Source organism: Choloepus didactylus, chromosome 1 (genome assembly GCF_015220235.1).
Source record: "Choloepus didactylus isolate mChoDid1 chromosome 1, mChoDid1.pri, whole genome shotgun sequence".
In the NCBI taxonomy this organism is placed as follows: domain Eukaryota; kingdom Metazoa; phylum Chordata; class Mammalia; order Pilosa; family Megalonychidae; genus Choloepus; species Choloepus didactylus.
The window spans coordinates 159,532,038-159,553,585 of record NC_051307.1 but is presented as its reverse complement, the minus strand read 5'-3'; the positions used below and the strand labels follow the sequence as shown (position 1 = coordinate 159,553,585).

At 38.4% G+C, this 21,548-nt stretch overlaps 1 pseudogene; it reads left to right on the top strand.

Moving 5' to 3' along the window:
• The first annotated feature begins 3,367 nt into the window (after positions 1 to 3,367).
• LOC119526254 lies at positions 3,368 to 4,475 on the top strand (annotated as a pseudogene).
• The last annotated feature ends 17,073 nt before the right edge of the window (positions 4,476 to 21,548 follow it).

The window sequence follows — 21,548 nt, the reverse complement described above, 5'->3', positions numbered from 1 at the left end:
ATACCAATTTTGACATTGTCTTGGGGACTGTTTCTTATCAACATATATGCATGGCTATGTATGTATATACACACACACACACTTACACAAACGCATACTCCACAAAGAAAAAGACTAGGAGAAGATGTATCAGAATATTAACAGTGCCACTGTAGACAAAGCTTGGCAACTCCTTAAAAAGTTAAAAATAGAATTACCATATGACTTGGCAATTGCACTCCTGGGTATATACCTAAAAGAACTGAAAGCAAGTTCTCAAACAGATACTTGAACACTGATGAACATAGAGGCATAATTCACAATAGCCAAAAGATGGAAACAACCCAAATGTCCATCAACAGATGAATGGATGAACAAAGCTGTGGTATATACATCCAATGGAATATTAGTCAGCCATAAAGAGGAATGAAGTTCTAACACATTCACCAACATGGATGGACCTTGACGACATCATGCTACATGAAATAAGCCAAACACAAAAGGACAAATATTGTATGATTCCACTCACATGAAATATCTAGAATAAGCAAATTCATAGAGACAGAAAGTAAATTAGAGGTTTCCAGAAGCTAGAGAAGGAGGAGGGGAGAGTTATTATTTAATGGATACATAGTTTTTGTTTTGGGTGATGAAAAAGTTTTGGTAATGGATGGTGTTGATGAAATCACAACACTGTAAATGTAATTAATGCCACTGAATTATATAGTTAAAAATGGTTAAAAGGGCAAATGTTATGTTATATAGATGTTACCAAAATAAAAACACCCATAAAAATGTTAATAGTGAATATTTCTGAATATTAGAATTGCAGTCCCTTTAAAATTTTTTTTTAACTTTTTATAATTTAAAAAATAATGTACGTATACATGGTTTAAGGGCAAATACAAGGGAAACTAAGCCTTCCTCATATCCCAGACCCCCAAACCTTTGCCCATAGGAAACATTTTTCAGGTTTCTTATGTCTCTTTCCAGAAATATTTGTGAATATTTCTTATGTCTCTTTCCAGAAATATTTCCAGTAATATTTTTTTACTATTAATATTGGCCTGCACCTTCCTTTTTGTCTAACAAATGAGTTTGGGGATTCTTTCTTAACTATATACACCTAACTTTTTTTTAAATTCAGTTTTATTGAGATATATTCACATACCATACAATCATTCATGGTGTACAATCAACTGTTTACAGTACCATCTGATAGTTGTACATTCATCACCCCAATCTATTTTTGAACATTTTCCTTACACCAGAAAGAATCAGAATCAGAATAAAAAATAAAAATAAAAAAAGCACACCCAAATCACCACCACCACCCCCATACTACCCTATTTTTCCTTTAGGTTTTGTCCCCATTTTTCTACTCATCCATCCACACACTGGATAAAAGGAGTGGGATCCACAAGGTTTTCACAGTCACATTGTCACCCCTTGCAAGCTACATTGTTACACAATCATCTTCAAGAGTCAAGGCTACTGGGTTGGAGTTTGGTAGTTTCAGGTATTTACTTCTAGCTATTCCAATATATTAAAACCTAAAAAGTGTTATCTATATAATGCGTAAGAATGTCCAACAGAGTAACCTGTCGACTCCATTTGAAATCTCTCAGCCACTGAAGCTTTATTTCGTTTCATTTCCCATCCCCTTTTGGTCAAGAAGATGTTCTCAATCCCACGATGCCAGGTCCACATTCATCCCTGGGAGTCATATCCTGCGTTGCCAGGGAGATTTACACCCCTGGGAGTCAGGTCGCACGTAGGCGTGAGGGCAGCGAGATCACTCGCTAAGGTCTCTTACACTAACTTTTTTTAAATGACATTGAACGGTCTTTTTAAATGAATGGCCTCTGGAAGCAAGTGCCATAAGCAGATATCTAGAACTGGAAAGGGATCATGAGACCAAAGTCCATGAAGCCTCTCACTAGAAAGAATAAGGCTCAAAGAATCTGCAGAGGCTAAAACCAAAACAAATTGTGAGTCATGAAGAAGAGATTTTTGTTCTAATAGAAGGCAGAGAGAACTCTGGGAGTGGAGCAGTTTCCATAGTCATGCTTTCATTCATTTAACAAATATATTTCAGGGCCCGTTACATGTGAAGTACCATGTTGGGTGTTGGGGAAACAATGGTAAACAAGACAGACAGTCTCTGCTCTCTTAGAGATTTATGTTCTACCAGGGGGCAAAGGTATTAAACAGTTAATTACATAATAACTACTTATATGTTAAACAACTGATTATAGAATGACTAGGTATATAATAACTATTCTTTAATAATTGTTATAAGTACTATGAAAGAGTACCAGATTTTATGAAGCCACATAACTGGGACATCTGATGAGTGTGTAGTGTAGCTTGCCAGAAAGGCAACCTCAAAGAAATGGTTCTTAGGTTGAGACTGTAACAGAGTGCCAACAAATAAAATTATAGTTATTGAATCATCATCTAAATTCTTCCTAACTTTCTGATACATTGTAATTATCAATATATCAGAAAGAAGCAAATATCTGTAACTGTTGTAACTCACTGAACTGTAGCCCAGATGCCTTGTTTCTCTAATGCTGAGAACATGCACTGAAACAAACTTGAACTTAAAATGACCCCGGAACATAAAATACCCTACGAGAGAAATCAAAGTGGGTAGAAACAACAGGAAAGAGAAACACCGGACCTAAAAAAAAAAAGCAAGAGATTCAACCACCATAAATTCTTGCAGCATCACAAGCCCACTCCTCAAGATAACAGAACCCATCAGCCAATGCTAATAACTAACTAGTGATCCCTAATTTAAATGTAGACATAGCCAAAAGTGATAGCCAATTTGTAATTTGAATATTTACCAGCCAATCCCAATGTGCCAATAACCCTAACATCCCTATCCCTACCTCCCTTTGTTTGAACCAATAAATATCCCTCAGCTTTCCAGTTCAGGGAGACAGAGCTGAGGAAAATACTATCCTCCTGTCTTTGCAAGGCTAGCCTTTGCTAAATAAACGTTTTCTCTTCTCAAAATCCCAGTGTCTACTGATTGACTCTGTGTTCATCAGGCGAGGACTCGCTTTTGAATTCTCATCAGAAGGGATCTTGGAGCATTCAAGGTCTTTAAAAGGGCCAGTGTGAATAGAATGCAGAAAGCCATAGGAGAATGCACAAAACAGCCTTGGGTCTACCTTGGTCCTTCCCAGGGTATGAGGAATCCTCGGGGTCAAAGGGACATGCCCACCTGAGCCTGTTCTTTCTGGACTGACACTGGGTACCCTGAAATTCCCTGTCCAAATGCCCCGATCCTACTTCAGGGCCTGTGTAAGCCTCTTCCCTGGTCTGTCCTCTTGAGTATGGACCTAGTTACTGGTGTGCACATCACTGGGCCCAAATGGTGTCCAAGGAGCAGACACTTACCAAAGATGTGGAACATGCAGATTTGGGTGACCACACAATGCATATGAGGCCCCCAGTGGTGTCAGGTGGAACTTGGGGTGGGAAGAAAAGTGAGGAGAGTCAGGGCTTAGAGTTCAGCTCTAAGAATGTCTGAGAATACTAAATGCAAACATGGCCTTCCAAGGAGTCATGAAGATTTATTTGTCAAGATATGAGGATATTACTTTTTTTTTTAACCTATTCATCAACTTGTTTTGTAAACCTTAAATATTTAGAAATTTGATGTGTGGGCCTCCATTTGTATTCTTGTCCCAGGCTGGTAGGTATTAGGAGTGAACCTGTCCATATCTGTAAGTTTCATTTTGATCTTTATTCTAAGAACAATGGGAAGCAATAAATGGATTGTAAACAGGAGAGTGATCAGATCAGATTTGCACTTTGAAAAGATTACTAGCGAAGGGGTGGGGTGGGATGCTGCTTCAGACTGTGATTACTTTGTGCCAGATGTTATATATCAGATGTCTATTTATGCTTCACAACATCCTTTGAGAACAAAGTAGAAGGGATGATTTAGAAGCTTTAGGTCACCTGTTTATGTATTTTCTGAGAGGAAGTCTTCCTTGCCAAGGCTTAAAGACTGACACATTAAAAGAGAGGTATCAGAAAATTGGAGATTCAAAACAAGCCACACCAAGAGAAGTACTATGTGAAAACTTCCCAGAAGAAATGGCAACATATCTTCATTATGTAAGAAGATTAGATTTTTTTGAAAAACCAGACTGTGACTACATAAGAAAACTTTTTACTGACTTATTTGATCAAAAAGGATATATGTTTGATTATGGTTATGACTGGATGGGTAAACAGTTGCCTATTTCAGTGGGTGCAGTTCAGCAAGATCCTGCTCTGTTGTCAGAGAAGGGCATCAACACAGAGATAAGATGCAAGAATCCAAAAACCAGGTTGTAAGTTCTACAAATGGGGAGTTAAACACAGATGCAGGACATGTAAATGTGCCCAACACAGCCCCTATAGAAGTAGAAGTGCTGGATGAAACCAAGTGCTGCTGTTTTTTAAAACGAAGGAAAAGGAAAACCATTTAGGGCTACAAATGACTCCGGATATGAACAGATTGTGGAGAGTTACTTATGTATTCATCTGCTGTCTTGTGATTAAAATCATCTCTGTAGCCACATATATTTTCAAGGACTCACTCTTAAAGACAAATATTTTGTATCTTCTTACTTCATTTTGTGGTTAACTTACATTCATTTTTTTTCTAATTTAACTTTTATGGAAGCTTTAAAGTTTTGTCAAGATGTGAGTACTTTGCCCATCAATGAATGGACTGGACCGATGAGGTGGTATTGACCATACAGTTCTGTAGAATATTTTTCAGAAGCTCTTCTCCTGTTGTAGATAGCAGTACAGTTTCTTAAAAGTCAACCAGTTATCTATCTAATTTAGTTTTTCGTAAGTTGTGTAAGAGCATAATTAAACAGGAATGTTCTCCTCAATGGATAATACAAGAGAGAAAACAGTTGCCCAAATAATTTAAAAGTTACTCCTTGAGAAGTTCATATTTTATGTAACATCTGCATTGATTTCAGTATTACTGATGGTACTCTTATTCATGACTGATATTAACATTCTGTGAATTCATGGTACAGTGACTGCCCAGAGGTACTGAGTAAAAAGCTCTATGGGTTCTGCAGATGGTAGTGGTAAAATGGATCATAAGTAGTGCGGTCAAGTTCTTTTGTTGCACCACTATGTGAAGTGCAGTGTTGCAGAAGTGGCAAAGGTGCTTATTTTAAAAATGCAAAATATTTGTATAATGTAACTTCATGCTTCCAGATTATAATGCGTGTTAGACAGCAGGAAATGAATACTTTGAGAAACAAGGTATGTTGGAGTTTTTAAAAATATGTTAGGGAGAAGAAATAAATGTGAACCTCGTTGCAGTGTATTAAGGTTGAAGCCTAAGGAGAGCCCACAGAAACCTACTGCTGAATGATTATATTTTACCTTAAGCAGAAAACTTCAAAGCAGAAACTTTTAAAAATGGTGTTTTTAAAATTAATTATTTAGCTCTTTGATTAAAAAAAAGATCCCCAGCAATAAAAACTGAGTCACTCTATTGCCCTCTGTGTACATTAGTCTCTTGTATTCAACTTTGCTGGTTTTCTGGAATTTTCCTACTTTTTAGCATAATTGTGATGATTGAAAAATAGTTTGGAGAGGATGGGTCAGGTGCTTTGCCTCCACAGTCTTTTGAAGTGCCTGTATATGAACAAAGTGATGGTTCTAAATAAAAGGAAATCCATTCCGCTTTTCAAGTATGCTTTGTTTTAAGCCATAAAGACACAGGTGTACTTTATCACATGATACTAGCCAGAATTTTCAAGAAGAGTTAAAACAAAAGGACTGCCTAGAAAGATAATTATATTGATCAAATCTCATACTCATCTTTCATTTATAAACTTGTCACTTACTCCTTCCATGCAGTCCCTTCTTTGTCTTTAAGCACATGCCTCCAGGCATGCTTATTTATTTTGTCTCAAGATTGCATTAAAATGTGGATTTAATTATACTTTGTAATTTATTTTTCTTATTAGCCAAAAGTTCAGTGCATTGTTTTTGATGAATTAGGCACCCATATGAACACCACTATTTTAGACACTGTTTATCATTGTTGTATTAATCCTATGAATGATCTTTTCAGATTTTTTATTTTGAAGACCTACACTCAGTCTAGAAAACATTTGCTGTATAATTTGGTCAACAGTTTCCATTCTATCTATTGTATACCGTCACGATGTCTTAAACGACAGGAGTTACATAATGAGTTTTTATTTTTATTTGCTTTGAGCAAGGTAGATAGTTGTTTTGGCCATTATAATGTGAAACCACTTCTTTTTTTACAGTGTTTGACAAAATTTGTGTGTCTACGATATTTGTAAATAACTGCGATACCCATAAAAAAAAATTACTAGCTGTTGGGTGGAGAATTGATTAAAGGTAGATCACAAAAGATGTGGGAAGAAGTCTCGAAGTAGTTCAGACTAGAACAGAAGGTAGTTTGGACTAGTATTGTAGTGGAGAAGATATCAGTGAGTATATGCCTTCAAGAGAAGATTTGGCAGTGAAGTCACCTCCAAATGACAAGGTGATTGAATGAATATGAATTACTCCAGAATTTCTAACTGGCACAACTTGATAGACAGTGATAACATTTACTGAGATGAGGAACACGAGAGAAAAACCAGACTTTTTTCTTTTCTTTTCTTGCCTTGTCTTGTCTTTTCATCTCCCCTCCCCTCCCCTCCCCTCCTCTCTCTTCTGTTGGGCTGGAACAGAGTTATGTTCTAGCTGAAGCCATGATCTAGTTAGAACCATGACTTAAATATTGCCAGTTCTTTCAGTGACTTTAGTAGTTCAATCTTGTGTTTGACAATTATAAATAATAATTTTCTCTGAAATGATGGAGCTCTTCCCTTTTTTATCTTGAGTTGAATAACTGATAGAATAAGAGGAGACTTCTTTGAGAAAGCTCCAAGTGCCCACAGCAAGAACAGTCCACTGATACACTGGGTTTCTAGGCTGGACCAAATGCCAAACAAACAGGAGGTAAGAACAGCAGAGCTTTATCACAATTCTTCATCATCAGTATTCCCTTTCCCACCACTCCTCTTTGTACATTTTAATTTGTGTTGGTTTAAATATTTGAGTTTGTACAGCAAAAAATATGCTAAATCAAGGTTTACACAATAAATATAAAGGAGCTAGAAACTAGATAATGTGTCTGTTTGCATTTCTGAAAGCAATTAATTAGAAAGATAAAAGGGAGACAGAGGGACAGAATGTCTTCTCTGTTACTCAACCCTCAACAGACAACTGGAACAAAATTGATGTGTGAAACACATGACCCAGCCATCAGAAGGAGGACATGGCTGTAATGGTGAAACCATTTAAGTTTAATTTTACAAATGGTATTAACATAACATACATTATTTTTAATAAAAATCCATAGTCATTCCATAAGAAATGTATTGTCTCTGACATTGCTCATTAAATCCAAAGGTCAACCTCGACCAGTGCCTGGAAAGTGTTAGTTTGGGCCAGCTAGTTGCACACCTCCTCCAGCATCCAGAAGGATCCCTGTCCCTCTCTACTTACAAGTATGAAGAGGTGAAGAAAGTGTCCTGGAGCAAGTAGTGGCATGTCACCCAAAATATCTAGCCCAGTGTTTCCCCAAATATGGAATGTGGGATGATTTTAGGAAGCTCAAAGACAAGGCATGAAATCCCATTGAAACTGAGAGAGAAAGAAATTCCCATATAAAATCACTTTCAGTCCTCCTAATTATGAAGAGAAAGCTGTAATTTGGTGATAGTTTATCACTGATTCTTGTTAATCTGCTTTTTTTTTTAAACCAAAGCTGACTTCTCCAAGTCAAGAGGCCATATCTAGAGAGACAGCACATAATGCAAAATGGTGGAATAGGGCGGTCTACAGATTGTTTCTCCACCAGAACAAAATAAATAAGCTGAAAAGGAGATTGGAATTAACTGGGTGTTAACTCTGGCACGAGACTGGACACTTGGAAGAACCGCAGAAGTGTCAGACCAAGGAAGAGGCTACCAGCTTTTAAGCTTTGGTAAGTGAGGATATGCACAAGCCAGGAACCATCCCCCCATTCCTTTGCCCCACGGTGGTGGCTGTGGGAACCTCTGCAGCTGTGGAAACCTTTGCGGCTGTGGAAACAGAGGCAGAGACTATAGGAGCTGGCTGCGAGGGCCAGGGCCAGCAGAGGAAACCTCGACCTCCAAAAATTTGCAAGACAGGGTTGCAAGCTGGGTTGCTCTGGCGACCAGCACAGAAGCTAGCCTTGGTTTCAGCCCTATGGGCAGCAGCGCTTCCTGCTTCTGGGTGGCATCTTCTGGGACACTTGGAGAGGAGGGAAACTGGATTATCCTCCCTTCCTTTCCCTCTCTCTCTCTCTTTTCTTTTCCTTCCTCCTTCCTTCCTTCCTTCCTTCCTTCCTTCCTTCCCTCCCCCGTTCCTCTCTCTGTTTCCCTTTCCCTACCCCCCTCTTCCTCCCTCCCTTCCTTTCCCCCCTTTTTGGGGGGGGCAGTCGGCTGGATCTTTGAGGGGACAGTGCAAATTCTAGCCTCTGTTTATTATGAGCTTCTAGAGCTAATAAACGAATTCAGCAAAGTTGTAGGGTACAAAATCAGCACACAGAAATCAGTTGTGTTTCTATACATCAGCAATGAACCATCCAAAAAAGAAATCAAGAAAACAATTCCATTTACAACAGCAACTAAAAGAATAAAATATCCGGGTACAAATTCTTTTATTACATAAAACATAAGTTGTAGGTTTACAGAAAAACCATGCATATACTCCCCTCTACTATTAACAACTTCTATCAGTGTGGTTCCTTTGTTATAGTTAATGAAAGAATATTATTATAATTGTACAATTAACTCTACTCCATGGTTTACGTTAGTGTTCACTGTTTGTGTTGTACCGTCCTATGTTGTTGTTTAGAAATTTTTCTTCTAATAATATATGCAAGCTAAAATCCCCCCCTTTAAACACATTCAAATATATGACTCAGTGCTGTTAATTATGTTCACAGTGTTGTGCTACCAATGGCACCATTCATTACAAAAACTTCTTCATCACCCCAAATAGAAACTCTGTACAATTCTAGGAATAAATTTAACCAAGGATGTAGAAGATTTGTATACTGAAACTACAAAACATTGCTGTAAGAAATTAAAGAAGACCTAAATAAATGGAAAGCTATTCCACATCCATGGATTCAAAGACTAAATTGTGCTAAAATGTCAATTCTACCAAAGCAATTTACAGAGTCAATGCAATTCCAATCCAAAATTCCAACAAACCTCTTCACAGAAATGGAAAACCTGATCATCAAATTCATATGGAAGAACAAGAGGACCCAAATAGTCAAAACCATCTGGAAAAAAGAACAAAGTTGGAGGACTCACAATTTCTGATTTCAAAACATTTTACAAAGCTACAGTAATCAAAACAGTGTGGTACTGGCAGAAGGACAGACATATAAACCAAAGGAACAGAAATGAGAGAATTGAGAGTTCAGAAATAAACTCTCAGATCTATGGCCAATTGATTTTTGACAAAAGTGCCAAGGCTACTCGAGGGAAAGAATAGTATCCTTAATAAATAGTGCTGGGAAAACTGAACATCCACATGCAAAAGAATGAATGTGGACCCCTTCCTCACACCATATATAAAAAATTAACTCAAAAAGGATCAATGCAGGTGAAATCACTGCCCTCCCCCCTATATGGAATCAGACACCCAGGGTTGCGAATCTCCCTGGCAACGTGGAATGTGACTCCTGGGGAGGAATGTAGACCCGGCATTGTGGGATGGAGAACATCTTCTTGACCAGAAGGGGGAAGTGAAAAGGAAATGAAATAAGCTTCAGTGGCAGAGAGATTCCAAAAGGAGCTGAGAGGTCACTCTGGTGGGCACTCTTATGCACGATATAGACAACCCTTTTCAGGTTCTAATGAATTGGGGTAGCTGGTGGTGGATACCTGAAACTATCAAACTACAACCCAGAACCCATGAATCTTGAAGACGATTGAATAAAAATGCAGCTTAAGAGGGGTGACAATGTGATTGGGAAAGCCATATGGACCACACTCCCCTTTGTCTAGTTTATGGATGGATGAGTAGAAAAATGGGGAATGGAAAAAAACAAACAAACAAACAAGCAAAGGCACCCAGTGTTCTTTTTTACTTTAATTGCTCTTTTTCACTTTAATTATTCTTCCTGTTATTTTTGTGTGTGTGGTAATGAAGGTGTCAGGGATTGATTTTGGTGATGAATGCACAACTATGTAATGGTACTGTGAACATTCGAATGTACGATTTGTTTTGTATGACTGCATGGTATGTGAATATATCTCAATAAAATGAATTAAAAAAAAAAAGGATCAGTGACCTACATAAAAGAGCTAAATCCATAAGACTTAAAAGAAAGTGTATGGAAATATCGTCATGAATTTGTTGAGTGGAGTAAGGCAGCACAAAAGAAAAGTATTGTATGATCTCATTTACATGAAATAGCTATAATTTGCAAATTCATTGAGACAGGAAATAGATAACAGGTTACCAGGGGCGAAGGTGGGAAAGGGTGAATGGGAAGTTATCGCTTAATGGTTACACAGTATCTGTTTGGAGTGATGGAAGTGTTTTGATAATGGATGGTAGTGATTGTAGCACAACATTGTGAATGTAAGTAATGTCACTGAATTGAATACTTGAAAGTGGTTAAAATGGAAAATTTTATGTTGTATATGTGTTACCACGATAAGAATGTTTAAAACAAACATAGAACTGTACAACACAAAAAGTGAACCCTAATGTAAACTACAGATTTCAGTTAATAATATATTCATCAATACTGGTTCATCAGTTGAAACAAATGTACCACACTAATGCAAAATGTTAATGATAGGAAAAACGGTTGTGTGTGGATTGGGGGGAAAATGGAACTCTGTCTTTTCTGTGTTGTTTTTCTATAAAACTATAATTGTTCTAAAATTTAAAGTCTATTAAAAGTAAATAAAAGAAGCATCACTACTTAAAAAAAAATAAAGCCCCAGAACTACCTCATTAATTCTCATTTCTCCAACTGCCTATTTAAAATAGCTAACTGTTTCTTGGAAAAACACCACCAAAATATTTCAGCATTATCCTCAACTTAATGTGTCTCAAACTAGAGTTATCATTTCTCCCTTAAAACCAATCCTTCAAATACACACACCAAGGATACCATTAACCACAGTTACTGATTACCTTTGGGTAAGAGATTAGGGCTTTGGGGAGGGGGGGTGGTTAAACTTGCCTACACTAGTCTCATTTTTTTTCTACAAAGAACACATTTAACATAAAAATAAAATAAATAACAAAGAGATGATATTTTAAAACCAAGCCAGCTCCTCCTCCTGAGAAGCTGTTATGTTTCTGTCATGGTTTCTCATCCTGGGTGACCCAGACTCTGCCTCCTTCATGACTCTCCTCTTTTCTGTGCCCTTTCAATGACTGGGGTGATGGTCAATGGTGTCACTTTCTCTTATGAAGCTACAGAGAGATGATCAGAATACAAACTAGAGACCTCAAGAGGAAGACTGTGGTAAACCTAATCAGAAAGAGGCTATGCGCAGGGACAAAGGACAGAAATTCTTGACACTTCCATTGATTTTGATACTCTTCTGGTGGAATTTTGCATTGATCTGACAGAGAAAAGACCAGCAAATGGGTAGGCAGTAGGAGCAGACAGGTCAGAGGACCACCTGGTGCTCTGTATGGTGTCAGGGACAAGTCTCACACAATGGCAGAGGCAGACTTACCATGAAACCAGTCATGTATTTTTTAAACCTTGCAGAAGTCAGAGACTCCAGTCTCTTTTCAGGCAACTCTCCTACGCTACACTTCCTGAGTTGTGTGGTGTTGCAGTGGTCATGGGGCATTTTAGGGATTTGATTTAAGAACATTTGAGCTGGGGACACTTTTCATTTGGATGTAGTGAAGTGTATTATGTACTCCTCAGTCAGTTCCATATGTAGTAAGTTCTTATTTGCTGCCTTGGATTAGAAATGACTCCCAGGAAAAAAAAATTATTGCCCACTATGCTGACTAACCTTGCAGAGTAACATCAAAGTTTGAGGTTAGAGGATGAATCATGATATGAAGTTGCCTATAGAACCTGGCAGTGGAAGTATATGGGTAGTGGAAAGATGTTTGAAATGGGTAGATCCTGAAGTCGGTCTGTGGAATATTTTACCGATCAGTACATGTGAAAATTGTAAGCAAGTAATTCTATTCTCATTCATGACTGTTGGGACTATACTTAATAATGCAACATTTGCAGTTATAAATCTTAATATATTTTTAAGCCTTTTTAGTTGGAACCTCCAAGAAATAGAATTTGTCAGAATTTTTGTATTTAATTTCTGGCTGATTTGATGCTAGATATCAATATGCACAAAACAATATAAAACCCAAAATATGCCACAACAACTAGGACATCAACAAAATGCCAATGTGTGAGTGTTATCAGTTCAAAAAATATTTAAGACTAATCTATGCACACTAAAACTTCATATGTGAAAGAAACTTAGAGGTTTTCCCAATTTAACAACAACCCAAAAAACTTAAAATAGATTATCAATAATGCGTAGCAAATATGAAAGAAACTTTTCTAAATTACCAGTGGTTTTAAAAAAAAAAAATAGATTTTGAATACTTTGACTAATGAAAGACTGAATTGCCTATCTTCTCTCTATATAGAAAATTACTTTACAAATTGATGAGTGTATATGTAACACCATAAGAAAATATCAAACTGGTTTCCATAATGGCTGTACCATTTTACATTCCCAACAGTAATGTATGAGAGTTCTAGTTGTTCTGCACCCTTTCCAACACTTGGTATATTGAATTTCATCAAAATTAAGAACTTCAGTTCTTTGAAAGATACTATTAAGAGAAAAGTCAACCTATAGAATGGGAAGGAATATTTACAAATCACATGTCAGATAAAGAAACTGTATCCAGAATATATAATGTACTCTCAAAACTTTATAAGAAAACAAAAGCTGAATTTAAAAACTGGGCAAAAGATTTGAACAAGCACGTCATTAAAGATGGTATATAAATAAATGAGCACGTGAAAAATGCTCTACATGTTAATCATTAAGGAACTGCAAGTTAAAACCATGATGAAATTCAATTTATCTTTTTTTCTTTAATGGATTGTGCTTTTGATACCATATCTAAGAAATTGTTTCCTAACCCAGATCACAAAGATTTTCTCCTGCGTTTCCTTTTAGAAATTTTATAGTTTTTGATCCTACATTTGGGTCTACGACCCTCTTCAATCAAATTTTGTGTATGGTGTGAGGTATGGATCCAAGTTCATATTTTTGTGTATGGATATTCAGTTGTTCCAGAACCACTCATTGAAAACGTAATATCTAAAACAACTTTGAAAAAAAAAGAGTGATTATACTACCCAATTTTAAGACATTATTTAAGCTACAAGATAGTCTGATATTGGCAATGAGATAGACATGTAGAGAAATGGAATAGAATGGAGAGCCAGAAATAGACTCATATGAATATGGCCCTTTGCTTTTTGACAAAGGTGGAAAAGCAATTCAATGAAGAAAGGACAATCTTTTCAATAAATGGTATTGGAACAACTGGACATCCCTAGGCAAAAAAAAATTAAAATTAATTTAAATTTAGTCTCACACTTTACACAAAAATTAATTCAAAATGGATCATAGATCTGGATGAAAAATGAACACTATAAACCTTCTAGAAGAACTGCAGGAGAAAATCTTTATGACTTGTAATTAGGCAAAGCGTTCTTAGATATGACACCAAAAGCACAATCCATTAAAAAATTGATAAATTAGACCATCAAAATTTAAAATGCACTGATTATTTCAAAATAAAAAGTTAAAAAAGCATTTGCTCTGAGAGAGACATGGCTGAGAGAATGAAAAAAGAAGCTACAGAGTGGGAGAAAATATTTGAGAATCACATATCCAAAAAGGATTTATATCCAGAATATATAAAGAACTCTCAAAACTAAATAGTAAGAAAACAAACAACTCAACTTAAAAATTCACAAAAAGTTTGAGTAAACAATTCACCAAAGAGGATACACAGATGGCAAAAAAAGTCCATGAAAAGAGATTCCATATCACTAGCCATTAAGGAAATTAAAACCACCATGGGATACCACTACACACCTATTAGAATGGCTAAAATAAAAAATACTGACAATACCAAGTGCTGATAAGAATGCAAAGTAACTGAAACTCTCATTGCTGATAAGAATACAAAATGGTACACTACCCAGGAAAACATTTTGACAGTTTCTTATAAAGTTAGACTTATACTTTTCCATATGACTCTACAATCACTGTCACTGGTATGTACCATAGAGCCTGTATTCTTAATAGGGGTGAATATTGCCCCTAAAGGGGCAAAAATAGGTTTGGGGGAGGGGGAGAGTCATGTGTGAAAACAAAAGGCTTCCTTTTTTTGAAGTATAAAGCACACACACATATATTTATTTATAGTACATAAACAGATATGCAATGTATCTGTGGTATTAAAATTTCATAGCGGGGGAAGCTATTAGGAGAAAAATGTCTAAAAAGATTTAGAAGGCCCATAATGGAAAAAGGTTGAGAAACACTGCCTAGTGAAATGAAAACATGTGATCACACAAAAACCTGTACACCAATGTTTGTATCATCTCTATTCATAATTGCCTAAAGTTGGAAAAACTCAAATGTCCTTCAACAGGTGAATAGACAGTCTGTCTTACATTCCTGTAATGGAATGCCACTCAGCAATGAAAACGAACGAATTACTGATACACACAACAATTTGGATGAATCTCAAAGCCATTATTCTGACTGAAAGAAGCAAGTCTCAGAAATTTACATATTGCATGATTCAATTTTATGACATTCTTGAAAAGACACAACTAACAGTAATGGTAAACAGGATAGTGGTTGCCAGGCATTAGGGGTCGGGGGACAGTATGACTATAAAAGATGTCATGAAAGAGTTTTGGGGGGGTGATGGGATTGTCTTGTATCCTGATTGTGATGATGGTTACACAAATGTGTACATATGTTAAATTCACAGAATTGTACACCATAGAAAAGTCAATTTCACTGTGTGATAATTTTAAAAAGAAAAGAAAAAATGGAACCAACTGCCTTCAGCACTACTGGCTTCTCATCAGTTGGTTTGTGTTTTTGTGTGTGTGTGTGTCCAGTAAAGCTGAGGATTAACAGGTTCAACTATAAAAACATTGAAATGGTTTATAGCTCAGTGTTGTGGGTTGAATTGTGACCCCCCAAAAGATATGTTCAAGTACTAAGTCCTGGTCCCATAAATGTGATCCTATTTGGAGGTAGGATCTTTGGAGATATTATTAGTTAAGATAAGCCAAAGTAGATATGGGTCCTAATTCAATATGACTGATGTCCATATAAGGCTAGAAAATTTGGACACAGTGAGAGAGAGAGAGTAAAACAGATGGCTGTGTGATAGCGGCAGAGATTGAGTTATGCCACAAGCCACGCGACATCATGGATTGACAGGAAGCCACCACCAAAGTTCTGCAGACTTCAAACAAGCATGGCCCTGCTGACAACTAGATTTCAAACTTCTAGCTTATAGAACTGTGAGACAATAAATTTCTATTGTTTAAGCCAACTAGTCTCTTGAACTTTGTTACAATAGCACTGGCAAACTAAGGTATTCAAGTTGTATGCTTCAGAAAACAGACTCTGAGAGTTTAGTGTGCAGGATGTTTATTAGGAAGTGCCCTTGGGATCAACTCCTGCAGTAGTGAGGGGAAGGAAGCAGGAGTTAGCAGAGGAAGAAATCAAACTGCAATGCAGACTCAGCAGTCTTGGCTGCCCTCAAAGGGAGTTCTGGAATGAGAAGGGCTCTTCAGAGTTGTCCCAAGTTGGGCTGAGATGGCTGGACCTTTATTTGCTGCTTCTATTAAATCACTCGGTATGGCCAAATACAAAAGACTGTGACCTTGGGTGAGGTGACCTTATAAATTAGACAATCCCTGATGGGGCTGATGATGGAAGATTGTCTGCCAACAGCACTTCCAGCAGCTGGGACAATAATTCTGCATTAAAGGGGATCTGAGTAGTATATCCCATGTCCTTGACATTCACAAAGCAGACATTCACAAAACTGGACCACCCAGCTATCCGGATGGAAAGAGGTGGACTTTGGCATCATATTTTAGAAAAGGAAAAATATAGTTGGAGCCTCCTAACTTCAGATTTTCTAAGTTCTATTCTAATTTTTAATGCATTGCTAACTATTCCCACAAAAATATTGCTAATAATTGGGGAATATGTCTCAGAAATAACCTTTTCAAACTTTTGGGTAAGGAGGAGGAAGAGGGAACATTTCAAGATAGCCAATGGGTCAACAGCTTGAAACTTTACAGTCTCTTTAAATTTGGATTTTGTAATTTGTTTTTAATTGGAAGTTTCTTTTGTGCTCTTGATTCTGGCACAATCCTTGTCCAGTTCCAGAAATTCATTGATAGTTAATTCCTCAGTTTTCTCGACAGCAGCAAAGGAGCAGAGGCATATGTTTTATTTTCCTTAATGGGATCTTTTGGTCCTCAGCCTGCTGGCTCCTTGAAACAGAAGAAACACAGAGCCAACCGGCTCTGAGTGAGTGCACTTCAGCCTGCATTCATGACGTGCAGCTGCAGGCTCGGGAGGGGCGGCTCTCCGGGCTGCTCTCCTGCGTGTGGCCAGGAGGCAGAGTTGACAGATCTAGCTCAGAAGCTGGCCTTCATCCTGTTCCACTTCTGTTTTGAGTGGAACACTCTGTCACTCTGAGGCTTCAGGAAATGGCAGAGAGCAAAGGACACAGTGACCTCCAGGGTTGATGGGATTCTCCAGGGATATCCCGGATGTGAAAATGCTCCATAAACCGGGAGGCATTGGACAATCGCCAGCAGGGTTTCTGCTTGTGCTTCTCTTGCAGTGTGGCTGAACTTGTGAAATAAATATTCTCTCCTTCTTTTTTTCTTGGCAGAATTTAGTCCCTTCCAACATCTGGGCCAGCATGGTGCTCTGTAATATGCCTTCAACTTGAGTCATGAGGTTTGGCTTCTAATTCTCACTCTTCTGCCATCTTAACCTCATATAATGTCTCCTCTGAAGCAGGAGAATTGGATTCCATGACTACTGGGTTCCCCCCTAGCTGGGTTAAGCTAATATGTGCTGAAGGGAATTGAACATATGCACTGGTATGCAGAGGAAAGGACACTAACTGGGATTTAGGGAACCTGAGTCCTGATTCAGTTCTTCCATTAACCAGCTGGGTGATACTGGGCCCATCACTCATCCCCCCTTTAACTTTTTAAGATGTAAGATAACCTTTTACAATACATTATTAAAGACTTAATATGAGGATTAAACAAATTTATATAAATTACCTACCAGTGTCTGGTAGTCTTCTTACTTAACTCTCCGTTGGAAGAAGTGAGAATTAAATGAGATTATTTGCACAAGAAGCACGTTGTAAAATGTAGAACACATTATCAAGTTGAGTTGTGAGAAGCAGAATAATCTGAAAAGAGCTCAGCCAGTGGAAGCAGAAAGCCAAGGGGCAAGTTTTGGAATGATGAGCTGATGCCCAGCTATCTTCTTTCTCTCCTCAATTTTCCTCAATTGATTAGTTTGACTTCTGCCCTCATTGCTCCACAGAAACTGCTTTCACTACAGTCAACAATGGTTTCCTCATCCCCCAATCCAATGGATTATAGACCTTGGAGGACTGGTGAAAAAGTCCCCAAGGGAAGTTGCCCATCTGATTTTCAGATTAGAGAATTACAGAAGTTACCAAGGAGTTGGGCTGGCTGCAGCAGAAAGAAGGTAGCTGGCACTAGGTTTGCTGTTAGGCTCCAAAATTCGGCATCTGCAATAGGTAAACTCCACCAGCCTTGGTGGAGAGTGAGCCATGAGTCAGGCTCATGTTTCCACCAAAGTCCATGTTTCCGGTGAAGACCCATAGCAGCTGGAATACTGTGAGGCTTTGTACACAACCTGTGCCCACAGCACAGGTCCATATATGAACTATTAGGAGAGTCAGCAAAGTTTCAGTAACTGTAGGAAGGGCACCATAGCATTGCTAGGCTGGAATGCCCCAGGAATTCTCAACATAGGTATCAGTGAACTATAATCACAATAATAATTCTGTGTAACAAACCATCCCAAATTCAATGGCTTAAAACAACATTCATTTATTCTTGCTTGTGTGTCTGGGGGTTGACTGATCTAGGCTGGATTTGTGGAGTGACTCTGCTTGAAACTGTGGGTTCACTTGGGCTTGACTATTCATGAGTATGGCTCAGGTCTGCTCCACATATTTCACTTTGGGGCCCAGACTCATGGGGCAGTAGCTACCTGGGGGCAGTTCTTCTCATGACAATGGCAGAGATGCAAGAAGACAAGCCCAAATGCACAGGCATATTTCAAGCCCCTTTTGCTATCATATCTCTAACATCTTGTTGGCCAAAGCAAGTCACAAAGCTGAGCCCACAGTAAGGGATAGAGAAGTGCATTTTGCCTCTAATGAAAGGAATGGCAAAGTCACATAGCAAAGGGTGTGAATGACGACAGGGATAATGAATGGGGCCAATAATTCAATCTACTGTACTGTCCAAATGTAACACATCCACTTAATGAGCCACATAGGTATGATAGGTATTTCATCCTATATTTCAGACAGGATGGGTAATAGGACAGAAGGCACTCGAGTTAGTTTACATGAAGGGTGCTACATTATTCTAAGAGGTCAATGGGCAATGTCTTAAGCATTTGAGGGTAGGAAATGAGTCTATGCTGGTCATATAGGACTACAAAGTCAGGATGTGAGGCTATCCCTCCAGTTTTCATGAGGTTGAATGACTTTTGGTCTCTGCTTTCCTTTTTGCATTTGCTCCATTTTCCTGTTTCTCTGTGAGGACCAGTTTCTTCTGTTTTCCCAGTGTACCTCTTCCACTGTTTCAGCTTCCTACTGACTATGGTGTCGGCTTATCTCTGGGCTTATTTAGGCCCATACTCTATGTGGATTTTTAATTAAAATGTCCATGAGGGACTTGTTCTAGTTTGCTGATGCTGCTGGAATGCAAAACACCAGAGATGGATTGACTTTTATAAAAGGGGGTTTATTTGGTTACACAGTTACAGTCTTAAGGTTATAAAGTGTCCAAAGTAACACATCAGTAATTGGGTACCTTCACTGGAGGACGGCCAATGGTGTCCGGAAAACCTCTGTTAGCTGGGAAGTCACGTGGCTGGCAACTGCTCCAAAGTTCTGGTTTCAAAATGGCTTTCTCCCAGGACGTTCCTCTCGAGGCTGCAGTTCCTCAAAAATCTCACTCTTAGTTGCACTTGGGATATTTGTCCTCTCTCAGCTTCTCCGGAGCAAAAGTCTGCTTTCAACGTCTGTTTTCAAACTGTCTCTCATCTGCAGCTCCTGTGCTTTCTTCAAAGTGTCCCTCTTGACTGTAGCAAGCTTGCTCCTTCTGTCTGAGCTTATATACTGCTCCAGTAATCAAAACCCACCTGAATGGGTGGGGCCACGCCTCCATGGAAATTATCTAGTCAGAGTTATCACCTGCAGTTGTGTGGGTCACATCTCCATGGAAATACTCACAGGATTCCAATCTAATCAGCACTAAAATGTCTGCTCCACAAGATTACATCAAAGTACATGGCTTTTTCTGGGGGACATACCTTCAAACCGGCACAGGACTGTTACTGGACCTCTCTACTCACATTAACCAGAGAGGATTTGTTTGCCTTTGGATCGGCTTCCACTGATTCTAATCAACTGTGGTGGGTTAGATGGGATCACATAGGGAAACAGGTAGCAGGGAGCTATGCAAGTCTCCAAGAAGACAGTGATGTCTTGGATGCAAAGATGGGCGTGTCTACCTCACAGGCCCAGGAGATCTGGAAAAGGGGGGAAAGGGCCACTTGGAAATATTCCACAAAACTAATTCCTCAAAGGAATTTCTGTAACATCTTGCTGTCACGGGCAAGACTTCTTCTTCAGTTTTGGCTCCTACTTCTCTGACCCCTCAGCATCCTCCATGAGTGCTTCTTCTTAAGCTCTCTTTTTTTTTTTTTTTTCTAGTTTGCATTGCTTGTATTTCCCCCCCAATAACTCCCTATTTTTAACACCTTGCAAGGTTGACATTCATTTGTTCTTCCTCATGAAAAAACATATTTGCACATTTTATCACAATTGTTGAGCACTCTTGGTTTCACTGAGCTATACAGTTCCAGTCTTTATCTTTCCTCTTTTCTTCTGGTGTCCCACATGCTCCTAACCTTCCTCTTTCAACCATACTCACAGTCATCTTTGTTCAGTGTACTTACATTGCTGTTCTACCATCACCCAAAATTGTGTTCCAAACCTCTCGCTCTTGTCTTTTCCTATCTGTCTGTAGTGCTCCCTTTAGTATTTCCTGTAGGGTGGGTATCTTGTTCACAAACTCTGCCATTGCCTGTTTGTTGGAGAATATTTTAAGCTCTCCCTCATATTTGAAGGACAGTTTTTCCAGATGTAGGATTCTTGGTTGGCGGTTTTTCTCTTTCAGTAGCTTATATCACACCACTTCCTTCTTGCCTCCATGGTTTCTGCTGAGAGATCCGCACATAGTTTTATCAAGCTTCCTTTGTATGTGATGGATCACTTTTCTCTTGCTGCTTTCAGGATTCTCTCTTTGTTTTTGATGTTTGATAATCTGATTATTAAGTGTCTTGGTGTAGGCCTAGTCAGATCTATTCTGTTTGGGGTATGCTGCGCTTCTTGAATCTGTAATTTTATGTCGTTCATAAAACATGGGAAATTTTCATTGATTATTTCCTCTATTATTGCTTCTGCCCCTTTTCCCTTCTCTTCTCCTTGGGGACACCCATGACACATATGTTCCTGCATTTTGTGTAGTCATTCAGTTCCCGGAGGTGTTGCTCATATTTTTCCATTCGTTTCTCTGTCTGTTCTTTTGTGTGTAGGCTTTCAGGTGTCTTGTTCTCCAGTTCCTGAGTGTTTTTTTCTGCCTCTTGAGATCTGCTGTTGTATGTCTCCATTGTGTCTTTCATCTCTTCTGTTGTGCCTTTCATTTCCATGGATTCTGCCAGTTGTTTTTTCGAACTTTTGATTTCTAACTTATGTTTGCCCAGTGTTTTCATTATATGCTTCAAACTTTTTGAACTGATTTAGCATTAGTTGTTTAAATTCCTGTATCTCAGTTGAAGTGAAAGTTTGTTCCTTTGACTGGGCCATAACTTCGTTTTTCCTAGTGTAGGTTGTAGTTTTCTGTTGTCTAGGCATCTGGTTTCCTTGGTTACCCCAATCAGGTTTTCCCAGACCAGAAGGGGCTCAGGTTCCAGAAGGGGGCAATATTTAATATAAGGTTTCCCTGCAGGTGTGTCTTAGAAGATTGACACACCCTGTGAGGCCTCAAGCCACTGTGCTTTTCCTAACCTGCCCTGCAGATGGTGCCTGTCAGCCTA